The sequence below is a fragment of the Mastomys coucha genome, unplaced genomic scaffold (assembly GCF_008632895.1).
Source record: "Mastomys coucha isolate ucsf_1 unplaced genomic scaffold, UCSF_Mcou_1 pScaffold22, whole genome shotgun sequence".
Classification (NCBI taxonomy): Eukaryota; Metazoa; Chordata; class Mammalia; order Rodentia; family Muridae; genus Mastomys; species Mastomys coucha.
Window position 1 is genome coordinate 8045655 of NW_022196905.1, and position 16511 is coordinate 8062165.

General features: G+C 45.5%; 1 protein-coding gene and 1 long non-coding RNA gene across 2 annotated transcripts in view; one reads left to right on the forward strand and one right to left on the reverse strand.

The window, feature by feature from the left end:
* Xpo1 (exportin 1) overlaps nt 1–5134 on the reverse strand; it is a 46871-nt gene extending 41737 nt beyond the window's left edge. The window contains exon 1 of the mRNA XM_031342298.1: nt 4978–5134. The gene's annotated coding sequence lies outside the window, so the exon portion shown is untranslated. The remainder of the gene's footprint in view (nt 1–4977) is intronic.
* A 4104-nt stretch (nt 5135–9238) lies between these two features.
* LOC116071064 overlaps nt 9239–16511 on the forward strand; it is a 55011-nt gene continuing 47738 nt past the window's right edge. Inside the window, exon 1 of the long non-coding RNA XR_004110693.1 lies at nt 9239–9286. This is a non-coding gene — a long non-coding RNA (uncharacterized LOC116071064). The remainder of the gene's footprint in view (nt 9287–16511) is intronic.

Here is a 16511-nt window from a genome sequence, read left to right on the forward strand (position 1 = left end):
AACAAACAAACAAAAAAAACCATAAGGCTGGGCTTGGCTGCAATACTAGGGGGGTAGGGGTGGAGTCAAAGTCAGGTAAAGCTCTGTGATACCAGCCTGAGCTACACTGCCAGGACAGCTAGGGCTACATAAACTAACTATATCAATAAATGAGGCAATAGAAAAAAAAAAGTATTATATTCTGGACAAGTGGTTAATGTACTTGCAGCCAAATAGCCAGAGTTCAATCCAAGGGATCTACACGCACACACACGCACACACACGCGCACACACACGCACACACAGACACACGCACACACACGCACACACGCGCACACACAGGCACACAGACGCACATGATGGAGAGACCTGACCCTACAAGTTGACCTCTTACCTACAAGTACACACAAGCATATAAATATTCTGCCAACTTTTTTATTTTTTGTGGTACTGAGGGGCTGAACTTTGTAAATTCTAGGCACAACACACTATCATTGGGCTATTTTTCCACCCCTTGGTTTTATTTTCAGATAGGACAGAGTTACTAGCTGGCAATGAAGTCACTCTAGCCAGGCAACCCTTGAACTTGCCACTCTTCTGTCTCAGACAATACAGCTTAGAGATTACAGGCTGGGCTTGTATTAGTAGCTCAACAGTAGACTCCTCTCCTAACTACAGAGCTGTATATGAATACTCTGCATCAACCTTCCAGGCACAGCAGGTGTAATATGTGTCACTACATTTGGTTTGTAACTCCAATTTAAACAATTTTACATACCATTTAAAGAGGATACTTTACACATATCCATGATACCTTTTACAGCAGTGTTTACAAAACCTCCAGGATTTGGAAATGAATAGCGTGCTTGATTGCAGAGTTTCTGAATAATTACGTTGGTACAAAAAAAGTTGTGTTTTTAAGACTTTCTTATGTTTTAGTGTGTTTGTGTGTGGGTCTGCATGCCTGAGTGCGGGTGCCTGTTCAGGCCTGAGCAAGGTGGGATACCACTGAGCTGGAGCTGCCCAGAATGGAGACTGGGTGCTCACCAAGAGCAACAGGAATTCTTAACAGCTGAGCCTTTCTGTAACATCCTTTTCTTAAAATAACAACAGTTTGAAACCTATACAAAGTGGGGCTTGGTGGTTTAGTCCTATATCCTACCTACGAGGTGATGGCAGAAGTGTGAATTTCAGGACACCATGGACTGCAGAGATCCTAGGAGTGGTCACCTAAGCCTTCCTGCATTCAGCCGAGGCTATGTAGTGAAGCACAGCTAACTAAGGCCAGCAGCTTCTCTACTTTATTTCTCTGGTGCTGCTGATACTTCAACACAAAAGTTTTATTAGTCACGTCCAAGATAAAACTTAGTTACGATAAATCAAAGATTAGGGTTGGCTCAGTCACTAAAGTATTCTCCTATGCATGAAGCCCCGGGTTTCAAACCAGAAGTGGTTATGTGTATCTGGAACCCAGCACTCTTGACACTCAGAAGATCAAGACCAAGCCTCGCCTACATACAGTGTTGAAGGCCAGCCTGAGCTCTTAAGTCTATCTCAAGTAACTAATAATCAGGCCAAGGCTAAACCAAAGCCCAGAAGATGAGCCCAACATACTACTGTTAAAGACAAAGGCAACAAGGGTAAGACCTGCCTGTGCTCCCTACTCAAACTCCTTCAAGAGTCCAAACACACTGCTCTGTGATAGTGCACGCCTTTAAACCCAGCTTGGGAGGCAGAGGAAGGCGGATTTCTGAGTTCGAGGCCAGCCTGGTCTACAGAGTGAGCTCCAGGACAGCCAAGGCTACACAGAGAAACCCTGTCTCAAACAAAACCAAAAGAGTCCAAACATTCTCTCATAGGTAGAGATATGCTTACATTTACACTCATGTAAAGATAAAGAAACTGGGCTGGAGAGATAGCTCAGTGGCTAATAGCACTGGCTGTGCTTCCAAAGGACCCTGGGTTCAATTCCCAGCACTGCAGCCCACACTAATCTACAACTCCAGTTCCAGGTTTTCTGACTCCTCCACACAGACATACATGCAGGAAAAACACCAACAAACATAAAGTAAGCATAAATTATACATTAAAAATTAAAGAAAGCGCCAGGCAGTGGTGGCGCCCGCCTTTTGATTCCAGCGCTTGGGAGGCAGAGATTTCTGAGTTCAAGGCCAGCCTGGTCTACAGAGTGAGTTCCAGGACAGCCAGGGCTATAGAGAGAAACCCTGTCTTGAAAAAGAAAAAAAAAGAAAAAAAATTAAAGAAAGCACCTGGCAGGTGAAAGGAAGATTAACACCAAGGCCAGCAGCCTCATTTATATAAGGCTCAAAACCCAACTCCCCACTCCCTAAGAGATGAATGGGATAACCCCAATCCCAGAAGAGTGGAAGCACAGACTGGAATACGTAGTGAAACCCTGTCTTAAGAAGGGAAAAACAGATCAAACACTAATATAGCATATAGCAAAGAAAATAAACCCAACGAACAAGTGGCTATGCTTTCCAATACCTTCGAGTGTCATAACTTTTACAGATTAAAAACAGAATTTTCGACTTTATGGTTAAAAATTGCAACCAACTTGTCTCAGACACTATCACAATTTATAGGGTTGTTTAAAAAAAAGTAATAAATGATTAAATGTTTAGTCAAGTGCCCCTACACCTAAGTTTCATTTTCAAGTTGGTCTTCTCTAAGAATTCAGATACTAGACTCATATGGGAGAAGGAGTGCAATCTTAGAATACTTAAATACAGTTGTTGGCCTTTCTCGGAACTAGTGGTTATCTTCCAAAATGACCTACCTATTCAACTATAGGTAAACCAAAAATGGCGGCTCTGTGGTCAATCCCAAGCACATATAGCAGTGCCAATCAAACAGCTTTCCAAATATTCTTTCCACTATGAGCTTCCACCCACACGCTTAAGATACAGAATCATGCACTAAGTAATGCAGCTGTGGAGGGAGTGTTCACCTTTCTCTTTGGTGTCCCCCAATCCCAAATTCCACTCACTGGAATGCGAAGAATAGTCAAGCAATGCTGTGACTCTACAAGTGATTGCCCATGTACCTTCAATGGCACTGCAAGCAGCAAAACACTACCTACCAGTTGCCATCTAAAAGGTTAAGTTCACATTAAGTCAAAAAACAAGATGCTACAAAAGACTGCTACTCGGTGTGTGGGCAATCGCCTGCTTCATTCAGTAAGAAACACACGCCTCACTAGGAAGGGACCGCCCTCCCCTGGCTTCCCACCCGAACGACTCTCAGCACTTCTAACTATAGCTCACAGGAGCACGCACTCACCCCGCCCATAGTCGGAGGAGGCATTTAGACCCGGCGCCTTAAGTTCACCGCCCTATTCTCTATGCAGCATGTCCTCTGAGTGATCCGAGGTCCCGCCTCGGCGAGTATTCAGTGCATCCTCTAGTACCACCACTTCCTTTCCTCCACCCCAAACTCAAGAAACCAGGAGAAGGCTCAGGGAGGGCATCATTCACTGTCCATGGCCAGCAGTACACCGTTCCACCAACAAGACATATTAAGCCCGGGGCGAAAAAATCTACAACACTAAACCCCAATGGCAGATCCCCGAAAAAGAGAAATTAACTCATTTTTCCTACTTCTTGTTACACACACACCCACAAAACCAACAACAACAACAACAAAAAAATCACCCACAAGGCTTTCGAGTTTCTTTACAGAAGGGACTCGGTAGCCCCTCCCTCCCCCATCCCAAGCTCTCCACCGAGGGGGCCACGTGATGCAGGCGGACGTTTCAATGCTGCTGCACTAAATATTTCTGGAAACTTCCACTCCTAATAATTTACAGAGACGTTCCTGAAATCACCCCCCGACTCTCCCCAGCCCTTTGGACTGGGGAAGCCCTTCTACCCACGCGCAGGGGGCTCAGCCTCACTACCACGCTCCCTGCCTTCCTCCACCGCCACCCGCACACCAAGATGACCCAGCAAGCGCTCCCCTCCCGCGGCCGCCTCCCCGCCTCCATCACCGAGCGACAGAAGCGCTTCCATTCAATCTCAGGCTCCGCCGAGGGCCCCGCGCCCGCCGCCCGCCTCGCCTCGCCTCATGCCCGCCGCGCCGCCGCCCGACCCTCGGCCCCGAGCACACGACCGACTTACCCAGAAATTCAACCAACTGCTTCTTCCTTCCTTGTCCGGGCTTGGGGGCGAGGGAAGGTGGGGAGGAGGGAGAGGGGAGGAAATCAAGGTGGGTTTTACAGTTTTCCCACCTTAAAAAAAAAAAAGAGATTTAAAAAAAAAACCAAGGGCAAAAAAAAAAAAAAAAAGCTCAATATTTACTATTCCAGGGACAACTCCACCCAACACACACTCACGCACACACACGCGCGCACGCACACACACGCGCCCCACCAAAAAGGGGAATTAATCCGAGGAATAAATGCTCCCGCCCGGCTGGGGAGGGAAGGAAGGGGGAGGGGAGCGGGCCAGTCCGTGAGACGGAGCCCAGGACCCTCCAGCCACAGGCGGCGGCGGCGGGAGCAGCAGCGCGAGTCCGTACGGCCGGGGCCGCTCTGCCGCCAGTTGCAGTCAGGCTCCCCCTACCACACCGGGCTCCCTCGCTCACGCCGCTCCGGCGCCGGGCTCCCCCACCCGGGCTAGCCTAAACTTTCCCCCCTTCGCGTGCTCCTCAGCGACTGGTGGCTCCCCCCTCCCCCTCGGGATGGTTGCACGACTGCTGCAGCAAAGGCTGGAACAGGCACGGCCGCCGGGGCTGTAGCTACTGTTGCTCTTGCTGATGCTGAAGCTCCCGCTGCTCCTGCCGCGGCCGCTGCAGCCGCTTCTCCCCCTCCTCCTAGTGCCTCAAACTCGGAACCGGTTGAAACCGGTTCAGACTGGGAGATTCCATCTCGGTTGAGTTTTCAGCCCATGGCGCCGCGGAGCGTTTGGAACCTGGGCCTCCGCCCCCAGGCCGCGCGCCCATTGGTCGGCCCCGGCCACAGCCGCGCCATCAGCCTACCTCTTATTGGTCCGAGCGCTCGTCAATCCCACCTCAAGGCTCCACACGAGCCTGCCGCTCAGGCCCCCGCCTCTTTCCAGCAGTGATTTGCCCGCAGAGTGGGGGAGGGGAGGCGGGGCGGGACGCGAAGGAGCGAGGGGCGGGGGGGGTGTGGAGGAAGAGAAGGCGGGACGTCGAACAGAGACCAGCAAAGAGGAGAGCGGAGAAGCCTCACGGAGGATTGGCTAGAGGGAACTGTCAGTCAAGTGCAGCCCGCCTTCTACATCCCTTCCCCCTTGCGTGGCTCCCCCTCTCGGTCCCTCGCTTGTAAGCCCGGCCTTTTCGGCTCGCCCATTGGCTGGGCGCCTTTGGTGACGGAGAGGGTGGGGTTCGCCCGTGAGCAGAAGGCGGCGCGAGTTTGAGCGCCGCGCGCGCCGCTCTTCTCTCTGTTTCCCCCGTTCCCTGGCGGCCCGCCCCCTCGGGCTCCCGCCAACCTCTGGGGCCTGGTCCTGGGGCCCCCAGCATCCGCCTCTAGGATGGGGTCTGTTCTCGGAAAAGGGAGGGCACACCCTGTTTCTACCTCGGGATAGGCGGAGGCGAAGGACCGAAAAGAACACATAGGTGCCGGATGGTAGGCCCTGGGCCTTGGATCCATTGTAGAGGCCTGGGTTTGGGCCCCGCAGTTGGGGACCGGAATAATGCGGGCAGAGGTTGGCATAAACTGTGGGGCGTGCGGTTTTGGCGCCTGGAAACGGTTGTCTAGGTATGGGGCAAGCCTCCTTAAAAATTTAACTCTTCTCTCCAGACTGCATCAACAAGAAGTTAATTCTAAAAATTAGTTCTGAAAACACTGAAAGTCCTGTTACTAACTTAACAATGCGTATAGACGGATCTTGTGCCAACTTCTTTCAACTTGGTGCCCTTAATCTGCCACGCCCATACATTAACAGATGGTTCCCAAGTGCCAGGTCAGTTTTGCTGATGAGAGTTCCTTAAAACAGCCTTCAGTTGGGCTGTGGTGGCAGACATCTTTAATCCCAACACCGGAAGGCAGAGGCAGGCAGAGCTCTTAAATTCAAACACAGCCAGGGTTACAAAGAGAACCCTGTCTGGGGGAAAAACAGAGCCAGCAGCCCACCAAAATTGACTTGTCTGTTGTGCCACAAAGAGATGGATAGATCATTTATTAAGTCAACACAGTTGACCAGGCCTAATGTCACAGGCCTGAACTCCCAGCACTTGGGAGGAGGTGACCGGAAGAGTAGGAATGGAAGGCCATCCTCAGCTACAGAATAAATGTCAGCTGGAAGCAGAGATTCTATTCCTATACACAAAAACGGATACTCGGAACACAGACCTTACACTGTTTATACATTTTCATTACCTTCAAGAGTTAAAAATCAGTCCTACCCCCAAGGATAGGGATATGGAAATGTAAATTAAGTCAAATACCTGAATTCAATGGGTATCTAAGACCTTATGTGCAATGTTCTATTGAATTCTTTATAGCCCCATGAGGAAGTTATTTTTACAGAACAGTTTGTTTGTTTCTTTGGGTCAGGGGCTGCTTGGCACAGCTCAAGTGAGGAAATCAGAGCACCTTGTTGAGTTAATTCGTCCCTTCCTTTTTCTTTTTTGAGACAGGGACTTGGTGTATAGCCCTTAGAACTGGCAGTGATCATCCTGCCTCTGCCTCCCTAGGGCCTCTGTATCCTGTGACTAGATAAATTGCAGGCTGACCTTGAACTCAAAATTTTCCTGTGCTTGTCTCTAGTGCTGGCTGGAATTACAGATATATGTATGCTCTTCTGAAAAATAGTCTTTGTGGCTGGGCATGGTAGGACACACCCTTACCCTTAGTAGCAACACTGGGGAGGCAGAGGCAGGTAGATCTGTATGAGTTGAAGGCCAGCCTGGTCTACATATAGAGTTCCAGGCCAAACAGACCCTGTCTTCAAACAAACAAATAGTATTTTCCAAGTGTGGTGCTGCATGCCTATAACTCCAAGGAGGCTGAAGGAAGAAGCTAGCCTGGACTGCATAGTGAATCTATCTCAAAAAAAAAAAAAAAAAGGTAAATAAAACTATATTCAGAGAGATGGCTCAGCGGTTAAGAGCACTGACTGTTCTTCCAGAGATTCTGAGTCCAATTCCCAGCAACCACATGGTGGCTCACAACCATCTGTAATGGAGTCCAATGCCCTCTTCTGATGTGTCTGGAGAGAGTGACAGTGTACTCACATTCATAAAAAATAAAATTTAAAAAAATAAATAAAAGGGTGGTGGTGGCACATGCCTTTAATCCCAGCGCTTGGGAGGCAGAGGCAGGTGGATTTCTGAGTTCCAGGCCAGCCTGGTCTACAGAGTGAGTTCCAGGACAGCCAGGGCTACACAGAGAAGCCCTGTCTCGAAAAACCAAATAAATAAATAAATAAAATAAGTTAAAACTATATTCTATCTTTGTTAACAATTCATTTTTTTAAGTATGTTAAGTGTATAGATCTTGTACTTGCACACATGTGTGTACCATGTTCATGTTCAGTACATACAGAGGTCAAAAAAGAGGATATTGGATTCCCTGGGACTAGAATTTTCTTAGATAGTTATGAGGTGCCATCTTGGTGATGCAAAAGAAGTCCTCTGTAAGAGTTACAGGTGTTCTTAACTGAGCCACCTCTTGAGCTCCCTTTTTTTTTAGCTTTGATTTGTTGACACAAATTTGTTGAGGTCCTAGATAGACCTCTAATTCTGTATGTATCCAAGAATGACCTTGAATTTCTGCTCTTCCTGATTCTGCCTCCCAAGTGCTGGTATTATAGGTGTCTACTATCATTCTCAGCTTGTTTGTCCTTTGGGGAGGGACCCCCAGGATTTTCTGTATGCTAGGCAAGCACTCTGTTCACTGAGACCCACCTCCAACCCTACTAATTTTTCACCTGCAATACTGGAATTTGAGTAAGGAAAAGTTTTGAGTTTGTTGTTTTCTTGTTTGTTTGTTTGTTTTTCTTTTCTTTTATTTATTTTTTTATTTTATTTATTTATTTATTTTTTTTTTTTTTTTTTTTTTTTTTGGTTTTTTGAGACAGGGTTTCTCTGTATAGCTCTAACTGTCCTGGAACTCACTCTGTAGACCAGGCTGGCCTTGAACTCAGAAATCCGCCTGCCTCTGCCTCCCAAGTGCTGGGATTAAAGGCATGTGCCACCACCACCTGGCTTGTTTTTCTTTTTCAAGACAGAATTTCACTTTGTAGCTTTGGAACTCACTATTTCAAGACCAGTCTAGTCTTGAAATCATAATTATGAGCACACACCACCACACCCAATAAATTTTTTTTATATTTATTTTTGCTCTTGTGTAAGTATGTGTGTTTATGTGTGTATGCCACATGTGTATAGGTGCTTTCAAAGACAGTGCAGGTGTCTCTGGGGTCTCCTGAAGCTACCCTCAGATCCTTTGGAACTATAATTATAGGCAGTTGTGAGTGACCCAACTTGGGTGCTGGGAATCAAACTGTCATCCTCTAAAAGAGTAACATGTCCTCTTGACCACTGACTGTCTCTCCAGACTTTGAACCTGAATCTTAAACATGCTATGTAAGTGCTCTATCACTGAGTTATATCTCAAACCACATACTTTTGCTGTTTTTACTGCTCTTTTGCTGGTTTTGCTGTTGTTGCTTTGAAATAGGTCTTGTTATATAAAGCCTTAGCCTAGAACTCACTAGACTAAACTGACCTCAGATTTATAAGCCTTCTTCCTTAGCCTCCCCAGTACTGAGATTCCAGATGATATGTGTCACCATGATTGGCAAATAAGCTTTTTAGCTCGGGAAAATAAAAGATTAGGAGTTTGGTGGGGCAGTGGTGGCACACACCTTTAATCCCAGCACTTGGGAGGCAGAGGCAGACAGATCTCTGAGTTCGAGGCAGCCTGGTCTACAGAGTAAGTTCCAGGACAGCCAGGGCTACACAGAGAAACCCTGTCTCAAAGAAAGCCAAAAAAATTAGAAATTAGGAGTTGGAACAAAGGGATAAATGCTTGCTGTAGTGGTTTGAATAGATATGGCCCCTATATACTCATATATTTGAATGCTTGTCTCATAGGAACAACTAGTTGGCATGGCCTTGTTGGAGTAGGTGTGCCCTTGTTGGAAGAACTGTGTCACTGTGGAAGCAGGCTTTGAGGTCTCCTAAGCTCAAGCTATGTCCAGTGTGGCACACAGTCTCCTTCTGCTGCTTGCCAATCCTGCTGTAGAACTCTCAGCTCCTTCTCCAGAACCATGTCTACCTGCACTCTGCCATGCTGATACAGGACTAAACCTCTGAAACTGTAAGCCATCCCCAATTAAATGTTTGCTTTTATAAGAGTTGCTATAGTCATGGTATCTCTTCATACCAATAAAATCCAAACTAAGACACTTGCCCAGACCTTTCTGTTGTTGTTGTTGTTGTTGAGATAAGGTCTATGTAGATCTGTATGTCATAGAACTGGCTGTGTAGACAAGGCTGGCCTTGTACTTACGGAGATGTGCCTACCTTTGCCTCCTGAATGCTAGGATTTAAGGTATATGTAAAACACCAATGGACATAAAGTAAACATAAATTTTACATTAAAAATTAAAGAAAGCGCCGGGCGGTAGTGGCACACGCCTTTAATCCCAGCACTTGGGAGGCAGGCGGATTTCTGAGTTCGAGGCCAGCCTGGTCTACAAAGTTAGTTCCAGGATAGCCAGGACTAAACAGAGAAACGTGTCTCAAAAAAAAAAAAAAAGAATTCCACTACTGGTGAGTACTGGTGGTACGCACGGGGGTGGGAGGGTGGGGGGATGGTAAGGAGGGGTGGCACATTGAAATGCTACAGGCCCAGAGGGTAATTACCTTATTCTGGGCTACCTTTAGCCTCCAGAGCTATTCCTTGTCTACCTCTGCATAGAAGCCAACTTCCTGTGGCTAACAGATAAAAAATGTTTGGAATCTATTAAACATAGTAGACTACTAGCTTAGACCAATCAAAATGCCAAAAATGTCCTCATATAGCATCTTGGGCCTTTAGAAAATCTCCCATCTTGCTATAACTATCTCTCTGATATGCTCAATACTATATTTTAATCTTGCCTTGATTTATGACTTTCTTTGTACCTTACAACAATAAAACTTCATGAAACTCTTTCTACATTGGGACTTGAAGTTTGGGATACCTAAATCTGTGTACTGGGCATGGTCACTCAAAATGGCTCCAGAATAAGCTATCTCTTATTTCCTTTAAGATGAAAGCTGTAGCTGGGCAGTGGTGGCGCATGCCTTTAATCCCAGTGCTTGGGAGGCAGAGGCAGGCGGATTTCTGAGTTCAAGGCCAGCCTGGTCTACAAAGTGAGCTCCAGGACAGCCAGGACTATACAGGGAAACCCTGTCTCAAAAAAACAAACAAACAAAAAAAAAAGATGAAAGCTGTAGTTTTTTATGTTGACACAACTCAGTAATATAGGAGGTGAAAGTTATCACAGGTTTAAGACCAACTGGGAAAATTATGGAGACCATACTTCAAGAATGAAAAATTAAGGCCTGACAAGGAGACTTGGCAACTAAAGGAGTCTTCCATCAAGCCTGAGGGCCTGAGTTCAACCCCTGAAACCACTTGCTAGAAAGAAACAACCCGCTCCCACAAGTTATCCTCTGACTTTCACACACAGGACTCTGTGGGTAAAAGTTCTTGTTACAAAGGTTAATGACCTGAGATAGAGTCACAGACCCACATGATAGAAGAAGAGAGTCAACTCTAACAAGGTGTGACATGTACTTCCCTAATAGATAGATGGATGAGTAGGTGTTAGATGTAATTCAAAATATAAAATTTTAATTAAAAAAAAAGCCAATATGGTGTTGACACTGTAATCCTAGCATTTGAGAGACTGAGGCAGGAAGGTTAGGAGTTCAAAACCAGTCAGGGAGAAAAGTTCAGGCCAGCCAGGCCCAGTGGTGAAACTCTTAAATAGGGAGGCAGTGGCAGGTGGATGTCTATGAATTCAAGGATTCAAGTCTAGCCTAATCTACATAAAAGGGTTTCAGACCAGCCAGGGCAAAATAGTAAGAGCCTGTCTTAAAAGAAAGAAGGAAGGCCGGGCGGTGGTGGTGCACACCTTTAATCCCAGCACTTGGGAGGCAGAGGCAGGTAGATTTCTGAGTTCGAGGCCAGCCTGGTCTACAGAGTGAGTTTCAGGACATCAAGAGCTATGCAGAGAAACCCTGTCTTGAAAAAAACAAAGAACCAACCCAACAAACAACAACAAAAACCAAAAGAAGAGACAGTCTCTCCACGTCACAAGTCACCATGAAGTTTGCCTGGGTCTGAGCCAAAAAAGCACAACTCTTTTTAACTTTTCTTTTTTTCTTTCTTTCTTCCTTTCTTTCTTTCTTTCTTGTTTTTTTTCTCTCCTCTCTTTTAGACAGTGGCCAGAATTAAGGATGCTTTTTCTGCTACCCTGGGCTCCTTATTCTTTTTCTAAAGCCCCCTCCCCAGCAAGTGGTTGCTTATCCTCTAAGTGTCTGATCTCCATGCCAGCTTAATTAGCATGGCTTTTCGCCTTCTCCTTCATTCTCTTCCAGAGATGGGAGGAGGGAGGCCGCTAGAGAGACTTATAGATGTATCAGTTAGGGTTTTCTAGAGACACAGAACTTATGGGTAGTCTCTATATAGTAAAGGAATTTGTTGATGACTTACAGTCTATAGTCCAACTCCCAACAATGGTCAGCAGCAGCAGTTTCTCAGTCCCACGAGGCAAGCAGACAAAGAAGTGAGCACCTTCCTTCTTCCAATGTCTTATGTAGGTATCCAGCAGAAGGTGTGGCTCAGGTTAAAGGTGTGTACCACCAAGCCTGGATCTGGGATTTTGAACTCAGAAATCTTCTTGCCTTAGTCTCCTAGGATTCATAGCTAATATGTATACCTCAAGATCTCCATGTCAAGATCCAGGTCAGAAACTTGTATCTCTCAGCCTCAAAATCAAGATCATAGTCACAAAACCTGGACACTTGTGGATGCAAGGAAGTCTTTCTGAAGGAAGCCATCTCCTGAGAGGCTCTGCTAGAGCCTGACAAATGCAGAAGTGGATGCTCGGATGCTCATAACCAGCCATTGGACTGAGTGCAGAGTCCCCTATGGAGGAGTTGGAAAAGGGACTGAAAGAGCCAAGGGGGTTTGCAGCCCCGTGGGGGGAGCAACAGTGTCAACTGGCCAGACACCCCCTAGAGCTCCTGGGGACTGGACTACTAACCAAAGAGTACACATGGAGGGAGCCATGGCTCCAGCTGCATATGTGGCAGAGGATGGCCTTGTTGGACATCAGTAGGAGAAGCAGCCGTTGGGCCTGAGCTGATAACCAGGAGTAGTCACTACAACAGGTTCCTGACCATAGGAACTTTTTCTTCTAATAAAATTGTCTTTGACCTGAAAGAAAGAAAAGAAAGAAAGGCTAACAGAGTTACAAATCCAAATAAATAAATATATTAATTATTGATTAATTTTAAAAAGGACTGAGGTTATGCTGAGCAGGAGAGCACCCTCCTAGCATGTATAATGCCCTAGACTCAATCCCTAGTACCAAACCCCAAACAGAAAAAAAGTATACAATATTGTCTGCCAAGGTCAGAACCAGAGCACATTACAGGTAGGTTAGAATGGAAATGGCAGTAAAGTGTAATAGTTCCAGGACAGCCAGTGCTATAGAGAGAGACCCTGCCTCAAAACAAATAAATGGAAGGAAGGAAGAATGGAAGAAAGAAAGAAGCACAATAGTGAGGAACTAGATGATGCTCAGTGGTTAAGAGCATTTGTTCCTTTTGCAGAAGACCTGGGTTTGTTTCCAGAGCTCATAGAATGGTTCACACTCATCTATAAATAGCTCCAGTTCCAGGGGCATCCAATACCCCTCCACAAACACCTTTACACATGTGGTCCATGGATATACACACTGAAAAAACACATAAAATCAATTGAGTAAATATCAAAAAATTAAATTAAAAAATATATAAACTGAGTAGTGGTGTTGCATGCCTTTAATCTTAGCACTGGGGAGGCAGATGCAGAAGGATCTCTGAATTCAAGGCCAGTCTGGTATACAGAGCTAGTTCCAGGAGAACCAGAGCTATACAGAGAAACCCTGTCTAAACGAAAAAGAAAAAAAAAAAAGTATAGTAATGTTGTGTGAAATAATAAAAAGGTGGCACACACACTAGCACCGGCTATGTTCTAATAACTTGGTTTCCTGCCACCAGGGTCTCCATGGTCCCCCAACTCTGTTCTCTTGCTGGGGATCCTGCTTGCATTCCCAACCATCTGCCCCCTGTGGTTAGCTGTCACAAACCCCAGTAATCCTGCAAAATCAAAACTCTAGAGGCTTGTAATTTATCAGTCAGATTTATATCAGTAAGTTCTCAACCCACAAAATACCCATACAAAGAACTTAAAACTCAATTGATATAAACAGAAGCTGTACACCTAGATGTGGCAAACTCATCCTACTTATTATTATTTAATCATCTAAGAAATCGGGCTGGAGAGATGGCTCAGCAGTTAAGAGCACTGACTGCTCTTCCAAAGGTCCTGAGTTCAAATCCCAGCAACCACATGGTGGCTCACAACCATCTGTAATGAGATCTGACTCCCTCTTCTGGTCTGGTGTGTCTAAAGACAGCTACTTATATACAACAATAAATAAAACGCCAGACAGTGGTGGTGCATGCCTTTAATCCCAGCACTTGGGAGGCAGAGGCAGGTGGATTTCTGAGTTCAAGACCAGCCTGGTCTATAGAGTGAGTTCCAGGACAGCCAGGGCTACACAGAGAAAACCTGTCTCAAAAAAAACAAAACAAAACAAATCATCTAAGAAATCCCCAATACCACTTGGGAGGCAGAGGCAGGCAGATTTCTGAGTTCAAGGCCAGCCTGGTATACAGAGTGAGTTCCAGGACAGCCTGGGCTACACAGAGAAACCCTGTCTCGAAAAACCAAAACCAAAACAAAAACAAAAACAAAAAACAAAACAAACAAACAAACAAAAAAAATCCCCAATACATATGGTTCTCAGGACTGCCTAGTTCTGCTTCCTCTTTCTCTTCTATAGGTTCCATCTTGTCTCCTCATCTCTGTCTTTCTGTCTCTCTGTACTCTTCTCTCTTAGCCCGTCTTCCTTTTCCACTGTCCAATCACAGGCTCTAGCCTTATCTTGTGCCTGCCCTCACCTGCATATAGACAGCAATCCACATTGTAATAACTGACTTGTAGCCATTTTTGAGGGGTACAACTGGTCCAGGAGATGCTACTGGCATCTAATAGAGGCCACAGGTGCTGCAAAACAGCACACTGAGAGTCAGCCCTTACTGCAAGGACTCACAAAGGACTCACAGCCTCCCCCCAAAGGTTAACAGCAGCAGGGGATGGGATTGAACTGCAGGGTGTTTGAAGTTATTCCAGCACACTAGGGGAAGGAAGAAGAGGAGTGAAAGGTGCAACCCAACTGGATTAATTCTTTTCAGACTTTACCATAAACAGGAATTATCCTGCAGGCCTATAGAAATGCATGTTTTGATCTGGATCTGGTACAGGCCTGAAATTGTTCTCTAGAAAACTTTCAATCAATGTTGATGACAATCTACCAACTATAGTCTCAATAAAGAGACCGAGATTATGAGTGAAATGTCTTGTGGTAGGATGAAGACAGAGACTCTACTCAAATTTGAACTGAACTGAGCAAACCTTTAAACCCAGCACTGGAGGGACACAGCAGATTTCTATGAGTTTGAGGCCAGCCAAGTCTGCATTGTGAGACTTACCTCAAAAACCAAACCAACCAACCAACCAAACAAACAAACAAAAACCAGAATAGAACAAAGACAAAATTTGAGTTGAGCTATGCATGGTTAGCATCTTGCATTCCCAGTGGCAGAAGTAGAAGAGCCAGGAGGCTCAAGGTCATCCTTGGCTACATAGACAATTTCAGGTCTGAAAGTACAGAGTGAGATTGTCTCAGAAGATGACGGTGGTAGTGGTGGTGGTGGTGATGATGATGATGACTGATAGACTGGAATTCATATTAGTTCTGAATGTTTCTAAGAATATTGCTCAAAGGGGTGAGAAATCCAAACTCTCAAAACAATATAGGTTATTGTAATGGCCCTTGGTATATCCCAGAACTTAAGATGTTATTTTGAAGACACCATACACTTCTGCCACATGGCTTGGAGGAATCAAGTTAACCCTGACCTAGAGACCCGAGGACTAGCTCTCATAGGACTGTAAGATGCTGCTGTGCAAGGAGTTAACAGCCTTGCCTGGTTGTTAAGCCTCAGAACACTACCAACTTGGCAAGACATTTCCAGAGGTACAAAAGTGGCACTTTCCTCTTGGGGCTAACCAACAGCTATCTAATTGGATTTAAGGTCTGCTCGGTAAGAGAGAATTCATTCATGGTCTAGCCAATCTGGCTGGAGAAGTCATGGACCCTGGAAGAAAACCTACTGCTGTGATTTTCCTAAGTTATCATAGTCCTGACTGTTGTAAACAGCTGTCCTTATACTCCAGGTATGTGCAGCTCTCACCTCTATTTAGAGAAACTTCTTTCTACAGCAGTGAGGCCAATGCAGAGACCCCTAGCTGGCCAGACTGCAGATAACAGCTGCTCAGCCCCACTTAATACATCTCCAGCACAATCCTGAACTTAAAGCTCTTGGAACATTGCAGAAGACGGGGAAGAAAGACTGTTGGAGCCAGAAAACAAGGCCACGTGCTGCTAGATAGCATCTTCTAGACATGACAGTGAAGTTGTACCCATGAAATCTCAACAATATGATTGCCTAAATGACACATGCATAATGATAATACCAGTTGTCATTGACAATATTGTCAATAAGAATGCAAATTGGGGACTGGAGAGATGGCTTAGCAGTTAAGAGCACTGACTGCCTTCCAAAGGTCCTGAGTTCAATTTCCAGCAACCATATGGTGGCTCACAACCATCTGTACTGGGATCTGATGCCCTTTTCTGGTGTGTCTGAAGAGAAAAATGATGTACTCATATAAATAAAATAAATCTTTAAAAAGAAACTGAAAAAAAAAAATACAAGTTGGCATGCCAATGTGTATAGGAGAAACCAAACGAGGGCCCACCCTAGATGAACAGATACAGGAACTCAATGGCTCCTAAGAAAGAGACAGTTTACTCCCGGGATGGGACCTTGATAAGTTATGCAATCCCAAGTGGGTCAGTCGGAAACACATGTACAAGGGTCTCAGTAAGGTGTACATACAGAATTGAAGGTGGGATGAAAATTAGGTAAATTCTCATTGAAATTCTGGCCTCCAGGTGCTGGTGAGATGGCTCAGCGGGTAAGAGCACTGACTGCTCTTCTGAAGGTCCTGAGTTCAAATCCCAGCAACCACATGCTGGCTCACAACTACCCATAATGAAATCTGATGCCCTCTTCTGGTGTGTCTGAAGACTGCTACAGTGTACTTAATTATAATAATAAATAAATCTTTTTTTTTTTTTTTTTTTTTTTTT